The 14,740-nt window shown below is 35.9% G+C and overlaps 1 protein-coding gene across 9 annotated transcripts in view; it reads right to left on the bottom strand.

Annotated features, from left to right (window-relative positions):
- Positions 1-14,740, bottom strand: part of LOC131690418 (neurogenic protein mastermind) — a 337,622-nt gene that overhangs the window by 146,779 nt on the left and 176,103 nt on the right. The window lies entirely within an intron of this gene.

Below are 14,740 nucleotides of genomic sequence, written 5' to 3'. Positions count from 1 at the left end.
GTGAAATAAAATATTGTGTCTCTTTTGATGTAGAACTCGGTTGAATGGAGATGGAGAATTGTGAACAAAGCGCATTTTTACATGTACAACTGAATTGAGACGCTTCTTTTATGTGCATCTTGCGAGATGTAAATATTTTTAAGTGTGTAGAGATGATTTTAGAAATCCCTGAATTGGATCGATTTTTTGGTGTGTATCGAAGACGAAACGAAAATCCACGACTTATTTAGACTTTATTTATAGCTTTAGGTCTGAGTCATGTACAATTAGTAACTTCAATTTTCTTCTTATACTACATTCGCATTACGAGTTAACCCTTAAAGGCGCAAATCAATTTTTTTCAAATTTTCTGAAAATTGTCTCACAGTTTTAATACGTTACTATGAAAATTTTGAGATGGTTTTCGCAACGTTGTTTTAAAACAACATTGCGCATTTAAGGGTTAAAACGTGTTTTAACGCTATCTTGGTGACATTTTTATTGCTTCTAATTACTATTATTAGACAGTAATAATAATGTCGAATCAAGTTTCGATTTCGCTATGATCTCTCATCAGCAATCATAGGTGATCAGTTGTTCGCTTGTGAACACAAGTAGTATATCATTTGGTCGGTGTTAAGTCAGACCGGACTAAGTCGCAAAACATCGAAAAATGAGATATTGGTAGCACTGAATAAAGAATTTCGTCAACTATATTCGACTTTTGCCAGATTTGAAATATATAATAATAAACAAGAATTATGGCAAAAACTAATTTCCAATCATAATGTAAAGGATGCTGCGATTCAAACTTTAAACTTGTTTTTCTCGAAATCATTATTTTGTCACTTAGTCCGGTCTGACTTAACACCGACCATTTAGGATTTCGTGTCTATCTGGTGACCAAATTAGTCTGCCAGATACTGATGATATAAAGTCGAAACACAAATGCTTGAAGTATTAAAGTTATAGAAGTTTTGCCAATCATACACAACTTGGTTTCAAGCCCCAATTTTTGTAGCGAGTAATATAGCAAAGGGTTTCTAAACTGTTTCCACTATCTATCCACGCTGTAGTATTTATATCTCCCACATCTGAACATTTCAGGACACACAAGAAAAACCACGTTGGAAATCATTTTGTACTACCCCGAGTAAGATAAAATTATTAAATAAACTTATTTCAGTTCAATTCCTTGAAATAGCACAATTTAAAAAGATTAATACTTTTAACCCATTAAGGGGCTCATTCAAATGACCAAAAAGTAGGCAAAATTTAAAATTTTATTGTAAGCCAACGAAAAAACATAGAAGGAAATAGTTTTGGAATCCGAAAAGCTCATATTTTCGTCTTCATTTACAATCTTTTTTAAGACGAAAAAAAGAAGAAAATGGCACCCGTGGTGAGGTTCTGTCTAAGGTTAGGTGCGCATGAAATTACAAAACTGCGTACAGACTGCTGCCTCAGAATAGATCTTATAGGGATTCCATGAGAAACCGGCCGACCGCAAAATATGACCATCGTCGATTCGAACGAAACTTTGCAGGTGTGTTCGCTGTATGAATCTCCATGATATTCTCTGGCAATTGGAATATTTTGATACAAGAGTAATTTTTCAAAAGGGCGTAAACGTTTCTACGTGTACGAATTTCAATTTTTTTTATTCGATTACTGTATTTTAAACAGCAAAACTATCTGAGAACAAGTTACAGGGAATGAATACTTCTGTCCGAAAAAAATATACACTGAAAAAAATGTTGTGTCATTTTTCAAAAAAAAAAACGAAAATTTATGATAAAAATTTAAATTGCGAAAAAACCCATTTTTTTAAATTTTTTATATTTTGTTATCAAAAATCTAAAGAGAAAAGAAACATTTTGATTGTGATTGCATGATGGAGAAGAAATCGGTAAAAAAGTTTTTCTAACAATAACTTCGTACATGTTTTTAAATTTCATACTAATAGACATACAAAATCCATTTAAAATCAAAATGCATTTAACAAAAATCTTCCAAAATGCGATAGTTTTCGAGATATTTGAAATTTTGCTCCTTCAAAAACAATTCGTGTAATTATGCTCTTTTTAAAAGTTATTCGCGTTACCCCATCAAAAATGTCAAAAATTTAATGTTTATCGTTTTAAAGATGTAAAAGCAACCTTTTTAGTGTATTTGGATCATGGAGAAGCTTATAAAAAAAAGTTTTCTGACAACAACTTTTGACATTTTTTTTATAATTCTTACTATTTGCAGTCAAAAATACAATTTTCGTTTCTAAACGCTATTTTAAATCGATTCTAAACGCCATTTTAAATCGAAATGCTCTTAACAAAAATTTTCTAAAATGTAGTGGTTCTCGAGATATTTTAACTTTTGTTTTAACAACACAATTATTTTGTTTTATTACGACCTTTTCATAAGTTAGTCGCGTTTCTCCATCAACAATAATAGGTTTTCCAAAAGGCCCGTAAACTTTCGTGCAACTTTCTCTTTGACATCAAGGCGATATTGTAAACCATTTGAAAGTTACATGAAAGCAACCAAAATATATTTCAACCATAGGGTCTGATGATTAAACTATATAGCTGAATCATATGTTGGTTGTTTTAATGTAACTTTAAAATGTTTCACAATATCGCCTTGATGTCAAAGAGAAAGTTGCACGAAAGTTTACGGGCCTTTTGAAAAACCTATTATTGTTGATGGAGAAACGCGACTAACTTATGAAAAGGTCGTAATAAAACAAAATAATTGTGTTGTTAAAACAAAAGTTAAAATATCTCGAGAACTACTACATTTTAGAAAATTTTTGTTAAGAGCATTTCGATTTAAAATGGCGTTTAGAATCATATTCAAAAAGAAAATTGTATTTTTGACTGCAAATAGTAAGAATTATAAAAAAATGTCAAAAGTTGTTGTTAGGAAAACTTGTTTATTGAAAGCTTCTCCAGGATCCAAATACACTAAAAAAGTTGATTTTACGTCTTTAAAACGATAAACATTAAATTTTTGACATTTTTTGATGGGGTAACGCGAATAACTTTTAAAAAGAGCATAATTACACGAATTAATGGTTTTTGAAGGAGCAAAATTTCAAATATCTCGAAAACTATCGCATTTTGGAAGATTTTTGTTAAATGCATTTTGATTTTAAATGGTGCTTAGAATTATATTCTGTAATAGAATTACAATTTTGTATGTCTATAAGTATGAAATTTAAAAACATGTACGAAGTTATTGTTAGGAAAACTTTTTTACCGATTTTTTCTCCATCATGCAATCACATTCAAAATGTTTCTTTTCTCTTTGGGTTTTTGGTAGCAAAATATAAAAAATTTAAAAAAATGGGTTTTTTCGCAATTTAAATTTTTATCATAAATTTTTGTTTTTTTTTTGAAAAATGACACATTTTTTTCAGTGTATATTTTTTTCAGACAGAAGTATTCATTCCCTGTAACTCGTTCTCAGATAGTTTTGCTGTATAAAATACAGTAATCGAACAAAAAAAATGTTGAAATTCATACACGTAGAAACGTTTACGCCCTTTTGAAAAGTTGCTCTTGAGTCAAAATAATCTTATTACCTGTGGAAAATATTTAGTCTTGCATGACGGTGAAACGTGTAAGTGTAGGTGAAAGTTTCATTGGAATCTAAGATGGTCGGTCACGATTTTAAAGATTTTCGAACGGATCTTCGTGGAATTCCTCCAAACACAAAGCTAATTGGCGAATTTCAAACTCAAACAAATGCTGGCCAGCTCCCGATCAGATTTTAATAAAAACTTTCTGTGCATGAAGATTTTGTCATAAAAAGCCATTTTCCATACTTTGTTTTTCCAAAAATGATGTGGAGTGATTTTCACAAAATTAGTTAAATTTTTGAATAAAAATATTGAAAAAATTCTTCATCGACTCCTACACACAAAAAATCGATATTAAAAATTTAAAATCGATTCATAAAAACTCCACCTTTGATTTGATTTGAAATTTTGTTCCAAGATAGGTAATTGTGTTCCCCACCTACTGTCAAAAATTCAAGTTGGGCACCTTCAAGGAAAAACAAGTTATTTGAAAAAAACTTCCTTGTCCAAACTGAATTTTTTTTTCAGTGCTTTTTTATCGAAAACTAAACCGAAGAAAGTCATGATCATCTCAGAATCCAATTTCCCAACTGCTAGTTGCCTGATACATGCAAAAAGTAATTAGTATGTGTGACGACTGATAGTAGAAAAAACTACATCTGATAAAAAATAACAATATCGACAATACAAAACCAGATTTAGAAGAGATGGGGAAGTGATCACACTGGGAACACCGTGCTCTAGATCTATTTTTAGCGCATCCAAATTTTACGTCAAGACGAACAATGTTGTCGGTTTTTCTTGAAGACAAAAGCAATATCTCGCTGCGAGTTTACTTCTTTCGCCAGTTCATTGATCAAAATCTGCTCATTGACAAAAATATCTTCGACCCTTTTTGCTCCATAATCTTTCGAACAAGCTTTTAATGCAATTTTCGATATTTCTTCTAAGTTTACTGACTACTGACGTACAAGTCCTACAAGTCAAGTTTTCAGTGGATGTAACAAAAATAACTGTCGCTATAAAATTACAACAGAAAATTGCCGTTATCGGGTAATATGAACGATCAGCAGATTTCCAGCTTCTGGTATACGGACCTTGCGTATACGAAGTTAAGCACGAAGGTAATTTGTTACGTATTTCGTTTTTCCGGAAAAAATAGTTCTAGCTTATATGTCTATTCTGTGTAGTTTAGCATACTTGAGCTATTTGTAAATACATTACAATTTTGTTAGCGAATTCCCACTCAGTTTGAAAAGCTTCAAATATGGAGGTAGAATTTAGCATTGTAGTCATCAACTGAAACATTGATTGCTGCAAAAAATCATTTTTCTTGCGTCGTGCAATCTAGATCCATTAGAGCAAAGGAAGCGTTGTGTGAAGATGGTAGTCATCGTTCTTTTAGCCAATGTTACCTGCCACTGAAGCGTAAAGCCGAATTTACACGTGGGGAGAGGGGCCATCTTACGAGAGACTGTGCGCCGAGGCCGAAGTGCATGCTTTGCACCTCAGTGGAAGGAAGCGACCATCAAAAGTCATGCCTACAAGAGGGCGACTCTGCAGGCCAACGGTAATGGAGATAACCTAGATAAATCTGATTCACTGCGACGCCACACAGCAACTATGTGTGACGTCGCTTTGATTGTAGAGCCGTATCAAGTCCCTCCTGATAGTGGTAATTGGATGGAGAATAGAGCGGGAACGGTTGCGATACAATTTATGGGCAGATTCTCCATTCAAGAAGTGGTAGAACGCTCATACGAAGACTTCGTGATCGCCAAAATTAACGGCGTCTTCGTGTGCACCTGTTCAGCCTAATGCTAGAGCAGTTAACCGAGCAGTCGATTGGCCGAAAGCCGGTAGTCATTGGTGGCAACTTCAATGCCTAGGCTGTGGAGTGAGGTAGCAGGAAGCTGTAGCGAAGTTAGACGTACGATTGTGATCACATTCCGTTGTACTTCACTGACGGCGAACATGAACTGGAGAGTGTGCGAAAAGTATACCAATAGCGACGACCAGGCGAATCGCTACCGTATCGGCCAACGGAACTCTGCTGTAGCATGGAGAAAGATGACTGGCGAACGAAAATGGAAGACGAAAGCCTTCAACGAAAGACGTCTTCGTTAAAGCACTTTGGCTGGACAGCAGAAACGAGAACGTGGATGCGGCTGATCTAACTAAAACGATTGTGACGGCTTGTGATACCACAATGCCGCGAAAACTGGAGCCACGCAATAGACGGTGTTCAGCTTACTGGTGGAACGAGACGCTCAGTACGCTACGCGCTTCTTGAATCTAATTTAGAAGGTGGGCTCAGAGACCAGTATCGGATCCAGATAGAGGCGTTTCGGGAAACTAGGACCAGTTTAAAGCGGTATATCAAGTTTAGCAAGTCATATTGCCACAAGGATCTTAGTTGCTAAATTAGACAATATCTTCTCACAAACTGAATTTTATTGGATTCTGAGATGATTATGACTTTCATTGGTTTAGTTTTCGATAAAAATACACTGAAAAAATCAATTTGGACAAGGAAAAGTTTTTTTTTTCAAATAACTTTTTCCCTTGAAAGTTCTTTGACGGTAGGTAGTGAACATCATTATCTATCTTGAAACAAAATTTCATCCAAATCAAAGATGGGTTTTTTTGTAAATCGATTTTAAATTTTTAAAATCGATTTTTTTCAGTGTACGAATCGATGAAGAATTTTTTCTATATTTTTATTCAAAAAATTTACTAATTTTGTGAAAATCACTCCAGCAACATTTTTTTTTGTAGGATTTATCATTTTTAGACTACAGCCATTTGAAAAAGTGGGTAAAAAGTTTGACTTTTCAAAATACAGTCTAGATTATTTTTAGACAAACAAAGTAGACAAAGATTTAGCACGAAATTCGTCAATAATAACGCTCTAAAGTAAACTAAATTTATTATAAGAATGACCTACAAACGAGTAAAAACTTCAAATTTTACGTAATGGTGCGATTTCAATCTTTGAGATCGATTTTTAGCCCTTTTCCACTTTAAGACTTCACTAAAAATGTGAATACAAAGAATTTGTAGATTTTATAGGTTATTCTTCTAATGAAAAAAACGAGAAGTAAAAAGATGAAGTCTTCAAATTGAACCGTTTTTAAACGAGTGTGTACGCATTTTAAAAAATAATGCTTTGAGGTAAACGCGTTTAAAGTTTTGGGAACACTATCGATGAAATATTCGTGATAGAATGTCAGTATTTTCTAACAATTAAATGAAATTATAATTGTATTTTTTTATTTGTGGTTTTAACGTGACGGTCATTTACCCGTATTAAATGGAATTACGGGTTTTAGACATGGCTGATTACGAATCTGAAGTCAGTTTTTAGAAATTCAAAATGGCCGGTCCCATATGGCGGACCCCCACTAAAACAAGTGGTATTTCAGCCAAAATCGAGAAAAAAAGGTTTTGTGATTTATAAACACGAATTTGAGTTAATATCTTTTAAAATCGTAAAAATAAAAATGACGATTCCAATATGTCGGGCTAACAATTTTGACTAGAAGTTTTCGTTTTTCACCGTTTTCTGTGGATGTTTGATAACTCACTATTAGTCTGCGACGCCTCTATAGATCAAGCCGCGAAATACGTTCTCGAGATCTGTACACGGGTACAGTGCAACGCGAAGCATTCTGGGAACGTGCATGATGCTATGAAAAGGTTTCTACCTGAGGCGTGCGTCTCGAGACATGTGGCATGTATGTTGACGAGCGTATCGAAAATCCCGTTTAACACAATATAGTACTATTAATTCAAATTTTTGACTTAAGTGCCAATTTCTTATTTAGGACTGGTGGTATCCAACGGGGAAAAACGATCGAAAATGGTAAGTGAAGCTAAGCAATCATGTGAAAAAAATTCCCCCAGAGGCGAGATTAGAACTCGCAACCTTTGAGACTCCGGCCCAATACACTAACCCCTCATGCTATCCCTGGGTATGATGACATCCTAGAAAGAACATATGATTATCGCACTGGCGACGGTGATCGTACCCTGCATGCAAAGCGAGAATCACACACAACGACAGCTGACCACCCCAACACATTTGATCTATTTAATTTACCCACTAGATATCGAAACCCGGGCCTATTAGACCAGCGCCACACACTCTGAAATGCTCATCAAATAATCAGATATTAATTTGAGAGGCTTCGAATTGATGGAATACTAAAGCAGAACGAATTTGCAAATACTCAATGCAGGAAATCGTTCAACATTTGCTCGATCTAGCACCACGGAGTAAGTGTTAGATGTAACGCTCTGTTGAGACAGTATTACGTATCTGATCATAAATACAACATATTTGAACTTTTCAAACGTCCCGCTAGGTATCGTCACATATCGTAATCTAAAATGTATGAATTGCGACATTTACGAAGTGCGCTTGACGATTAGGTTTCATAAGTATTTTCGTACGATTGAACAAGATTGTAGATGAAACAAACACGCTCATACTACCAGCATATTAAGAGGCTTATCGGCTTCGAATTATCCGAGCTTCCAAAGAATTTTTTTGTGGAATGCCGAACTTACTAGACTCGAAAGGTTATGTAGAAGAACTTGGAATCGCAGATCCAGGGATGGGTCGGAGTAGTTGAGGTCAGCTCACAAAGCTTAAAGAAATGCTTATCGATCCTCTGAGCGCAGTGAGTGGAAACGTCTTTGTACAAATGCCTCAAGTCTGAACGAGGCTAGTGGATTAAATAAGTTACTTTCGAAATCTAGCGTCATTTTATGTAGGTTCAATTAGAACTGCTAATGGTGAACACTCGTCTGACGAAGATGAAGTACTCAACTGTCTTTTTAACATACACTTTCTAATCTGTATGGAGCCAACACCGACGACTGCCTCTGAGCTCTTTTCAGTTAGTTAGTATTCTTGGGTATTTGCCGCTAAGATTGTGACAACAGAATCGATCAAAACATAAGGGGGAAATGTTTCAAGCGCCTGAAAGTTTTGCTCCGTATAAGTCTTCGGAAAATATGGTATCATTCCAGTTCTACTTCAAACAGTACATGAACAGTTCAAGCATATTTTGAAATAAATATATTACTTATAATCTTGGCACAGGATCCATTCCATTGGCGTGGCGGAAAATAATTGTAAAATCCATTCCCAAAAGTGGCCGCGTTACTGATGGGGAGGCTAAGAACTTTAGACTGATCAGTCTGACCTCTCCCTTCAGTGAAACGGGATGTTAGCTTGGACGAGCACAAGCTTCATGTAATGCAACATGCACATCAGCGGGAGAAACCTACCACCACCATGTTGCACCATGTTGTCTATAATATTGAAAAAGCTTTTTCGTAGAAATAGATTAGAAGTTTTTCTTGACATTGAAGTCGAGAATGTGTCTTTTGAATCCATTTGGGAATTAGCGCGAGGTCATGGAGTACGTTTGTATATCACGAACCGGATAGACGCAATGCTTAGTAATCGGCATCTGTGCCCAAGGTTAAGTCGAGTAGAGATAGAGAAACTGCGTGTCTGCGGATGCCCTGAATGTGGTGTGCTGACACCACTGTTATGGAACCTTATCACCGATGGCTTGTTAAGGAAAATTAATGAGTTCGAATTTGCGACATGTGCTGATGACTATTATATAACGATCACCGGTATTTGCATTTACCTGGCCTGATGAAGCTGTAATGGGGGAGTGGGGATCTGAGGTGGGTTTCACGAGGAAGACCCCTCCCCACACACCCCTTCTTACGCCCATGTTAAGATGCAGAAAAACTAAGTAAAAGAAATTGACTGGGGTTAGTTTGTCGATTTTCAGAATGATTGCATAACTTTTCTATATGCGAAGGGCAAAAAACAGAATTTAATGAAAATGGTTTCAATTTACTTTTTTGTTAAGCATTTATTTTTATTTATATATCATACAAATTTACGAGTTTAAACTTTGGACTTGAAGTAAAAACATTTGAAAGATATTGTAAATTGATTAATATCAATATTACTAATCATGAGAGTAATTAAAAATAACCATTTTGTGGTGAAATCCCCCTGTAAATAGAAGACGACAAAATAGAGGTGTGTCTACACGATCTTGCATCGTGTGCTTCTACCATGTGTATTAAAAATACATGTCGCAATATGGTCATTTGAAATCAATTAAATCTCATTCTTGAAGAAACTTCTTCTCTGGTATTCCTAACTTTGTGAAGAGGATGCGGGTCGAAAGACATATTCCTTCCTATCTGACTCTACAATTAAAAACACACGGAACTAAAATGGCATAAACCACGCTATTCATCTATCAAAATCAGATTCCATCGTGTTAGTGCTGTAGCCAGATGGTCTATGGTCTACTTCTCGGAAAAGATCCTGAGGTGAGTGCACCACGACCCGGTTCTACGTTAATCAAATAAGTGACCAAAAAAAAGCTCAAGAATAAAATAACCCACTTTAAAAATATTGCAATGTAAAAATCAGATATAAACTTCCACTATAAAAAAGCGAACTGAGGATTTTCAATGTAAAATTCGTTTAGAAAACTCTTCAGTATAAAAACCGAAAAAATATGTCCGATTCTTACAAAGTAGTTTTTTTACCCAACTTTTAATTTTGTAGGCAACGATATACTACTTTTTCTGCGAATGTATTTTTAATGGTTTTTATACTGGAGGTTCACCATTGTCAATTTTTTCGGGGGGAACTTAAGTGATTCATCATTTTTGTTCTTCAGTTTTTTGTTTTCGGTCTCTCAATTTGAAAACACAGTTCTCAATAACTGAACTGCAAAATGACTACCAAATTTTTGGCTGTCCGTTCAGGACATCATGACAACTGCAAAAGCAGCGCCCAGTAATAAACAGCCAGTCTCATTAGCGAGGAATGTAACACCAATTACGGTGGGATTAATCAAAAGAAAAAGAAGAATATCTGATCGCGATCACCGCAATACAGCTTTAACGTTGATGATATTGACTTGAAAGACAGCATGGAAGTGAATGATTTCCATGAGGCAAACAAATAAATGTTTCTCCGTCGCAAAAGAGTCTTCGCGCGCAATAGCAAGTTGCGTGTACGAGATTCGATTGACTCTCAATGATATTCGATTTCATTTATTAATTTTTTTACATATTATAAAAATATAAAAGACTCGCGGCTCTGTTTAGCAACCGCAATAAACCGCATAAAATAACCGAAAAAAGCACTTTTTGAGTAATTTAGTTTTCGATAATAATTGCCAATGTTTTTCACAAATTTTAATGTGATTATTATCTGCACTATTTGGGATCAACCAATTTAAGATTTTCGCCGAAATATGTTGAACGCTTATAACTTTGTTACTCATAAATTAATTCGGAAAGTCCTTACATCAAAATTGATAGCTAGTCAGTTTTTGTATTGTAAAAATACCTTATTTTAAACCCCGTAGAAATAAAAAGTTCTCTGCTATAGTTCAAACCATACAGAAATCGAGCTTCCCTAACAGAGCCTTCAATATGCTGTACCTTGGCGACATTTGGCGACATAGAATCCATTGACTGAGACGGAAAAAAAGTTATTAGCCTGACAACGTTAGAATTGCTTCAGTATACACCGAAGAAGGTTATAGTTGAGCACCAATTTGGGTTGGTGGTCTTAAGTTAGTTAAGTTAGGGTGACCATACGTCCTAGTTCCCCAGGACATGTCCTGGTTTTTCACCGATTGTCCTGGTGTCCTGGGAAGTCGAGGAAAATGCTTGATTTGTCCTGGTTTTTCTCCTGTAAGCCTGATTTGTTTCTATTTATTGATTTATCTATTTATTATACTCATCCTTAATCGGAGTACGACAAACAAAACTCAATACACTCGAACCTCCCAATTGTACCTTCCGATGGTTTTGTAATCTCTCAAGAGTTATTTCTCTTTTCAACTTCCTTTTGTTTTATGGAAATTGAAAAGAGAAAGAACCGCTCGTATGTACGTAACAGATAAATGAGCTGTAGTCCATTGACAAGTACATTTCACATCAGAACAAATTAAACCAATTCCAGTTGTGGACCAAACTCTGGCCGCTATCAATATCGATGAAACAATGATTACCAGAGCTTCTTCTCGGCTTAAATCGTATTTCAATCCGGGACCTGAAGAGTTCCCTTTGGCACCTATGAGAAGACTCATTAACGTTTTGGTGATTCTGCTTCTTCTTGAGTTCTCTAGCTAGTGGCATTTTTTCGTCTTACTGGAAATCCATTTCATAAGAAAACAAAATAGCGAAACATCAACAACGATCGTGGAATAGCTTCATTGAGCGCTCTATAGAGCTGATGATTATGGAATCACTTTAAGGTCAATACTGATTCACGCCTGTAAGCTGAACACATACCAACCTGTCGATGTCGCGCTCAAACAGATAATATTTACACCAACCAATCCGCCAGTTTTCATATAACAATCGATAAAATGGAGAATTTTGGAAACAACGGTAGATTTTGCAACTTTTTCGATCCTAGATCGAGAATTAATGGTTGTCATTGGAGATTGCCAGGTATGGCGCAGGGAAGCTACATGGGACCGTTGATGTTTCTGTTTTACGTTAATGACGAGTATTTAGTGCTCAAAACTCCTCGCCGGTCCTGCATGAACGATCTCAGCATGAAACTTTCGCTGATGGTGGTGTAGCAAGAACTGCGTGTGTGTACATCCGAAAAAATGCTTAGTGATCGAATTCCGACAAAAGACTTTCTGGCAGAGCTCTTTCTTCCAGACCCCCAGAACTCTTTAACTACCGAAGCTCTGCCTGCTAAACCGCACAACCTTTTAAATGCCGAAAACATGTGGAGAAGGCACAGTCAATTGAAAGGCAACAAGGAAGGCAGTACCCTTTCGACTGTCCTGGTTTTTTGCTCGTCTGATATGGTCACCTTAGTTAAGTAATACATAACGTAATTCTGCTTATGTTCCAGGTACTACCCGCCTGCCTTTTTCTGAATTCTAATATTTATTTTCACTACGAAATGTGGTTAGGAATATTATTGAAAAAAAAAAGTTAAAAATAATTGCAATCTTATCCTCACTATCCTGTATTTCTCCTTAGTGGAAAATAATTTTGGAAAAGCTATTTTTTTCCATGACGGACTCTTCAGAATCCGACTCTAACTTAGTGATAGGACCAAGCCAGCGCCGGATTAACACTAGCTCCAAAAAAATTCAGACGCAACTAGTAAAGCGTGATGACCCACAAGAAAATCGAATCGAAACAGTTGGTTTGGCTTAGCAAGCCAATGCAAGATGCACAGTTTTACACTTTTTTGCGGGTTTGCTCGGGAACATAAATTGTCTCCGTTTTTTATTGGAGCTGGCGTTAATTCGATGCTAGTTTAGTTCTATCATTAAGTTAGTTTCGGATTCCATAACTAATCTTATTCTCGTCAAATTGAATTTTTTCAAGGAATTGATTTTTTTGTGAACTAGTGGAAGATCTCAGCAATCAATAAGAGGAAACTACAAAAATATGGCATTAGAACAGGGAACAGACGGGATGTTAGAACACATTCCACATTGTGTGTACTTGAATGTTCTCAATGAAAGTTGGTCCCGATATTCCAATGTGGCAACAGCATAGCGAATTTTTTGGGACAATCTTTGCAATGTTTATTTTAAATTTTTTTGAAATTGACCAAAGCATGTACGTGTAGAACCTATTACCACAGAATAACATACATAACACTGTGAGGTTCTCATGGTAAAGAGAAAGTCTGTCTTTACCAGGAGGCATGTTGGTGGACTTGAATGATTCGTAGTTATGCTACCGAAGCTCGATCCCCATCAACAGAAGACAAAAGTTAAGCTTGTAAGGTATTAAGCCTTTCACTTGAGTACTATGGCTCTAAATTTTCATAACTTTCCTACCCAGTAATCTCTAGCTAATTGAATGTTGGTAAAATGTAAAAAAGAAAAATAAACTTTGATTATAGTCGTAATAAAAAAAGGAAAAAAAACTATGAGGAAGTTTCTTCGAAAAATATCTATCCACCTATTTAGTTAGAACACTAGTTCCACCTTTCATATACAGTAGACTGGTTCAATTTTTGACTTTTAGCTCCACCAGGCTCTACTGATTCCTTTTATGGCCCTTAGTAATTGTGCAAATTTTGGTACCGATCGGTTGTGTCTACGGACCCTCCAAAAATTTCAAAGGTTATATGGAAATTTGTATGGAAAATCGATTATTATTGAAAATAAATTCATAAAAAATCACCTCATCAATCAATTAATCAGAACGCTATTTATTTCGAAAGGTATTCATCTACTGAACATATTCGGGGAATATTGTAAGTTTATGAAAATTCGTTGAGAAAAGTTATTAACTAAAGAAGCAGCATGACATAAAAACAAGTGGATTTTATTATTAATCATAGCAACCCTACTAAGGGCCATAAAATGAATCAGTAGAGCCTGGTGGAGCTAAAAGTCAAAAATTGAACCAGTCTAATATACAGTCCCAATCACTTATTTGCAAGTGGGTTATCCCTCAGGCTCGAAATCAATTTTTCACCAGTGGTCTATCCCCCGTATACTTGCGCATATATCAGTGGCGCCATAATTGCATATACGGCCACTGTCAAAACTAACAATATATTCAAAATGATCGTTAAAGCGGGCGAAGAACCGTTTTCGAGTGTTATGTATGTTAGTAGTCTATGCTTTTACTCCTAATTCCAAACATATACTCTGCTCACCGATTTCCAACCATCTATTTCAGCTCAGTGTTCAAGGTAAATCGCTTATTGGAAGACACCCAATAATTGATTTTCAAAACACCACACCAAACTCCTCGTCGGCTTGAGTAAACAATGAATTACTAGAAACGCGTCCAGCTTCATTGCACTCATTCTGACTTGGCAGTGTACTATGTACTACCGTACGTACGCCGCAATTAGCACAGAATTAGGTCCAACCGGTAGTCAGTAATTAATCAAACGCCCTTCGGCGCGACGACGCTATAGTGATGCTGCAATGGTGGCCCTTCTCCGAAGTATGTAGGTCATCACACTAGACACGCGATGACTATAGGGACTTATTTGCTAGGTAGCTGATAGAATATCGATGTACTTTCGCTGTTTCAGAATAATCAGGTTCTGCTGAGAAAATCGGGTTCGGAATTAGGATTGCAGTTTTTAGCTTCAATGGAGATGCACGGCAT

Source organism: Topomyia yanbarensis, chromosome 3 (assembly GCF_030247195.1).
Source record: "Topomyia yanbarensis strain Yona2022 chromosome 3, ASM3024719v1, whole genome shotgun sequence".
Lineage (NCBI taxonomy): Eukaryota > Metazoa > Arthropoda > Insecta > Diptera > Culicidae > Topomyia > Topomyia yanbarensis.
This window is presented reverse-complemented; position numbering and strand designations above follow the sequence as displayed.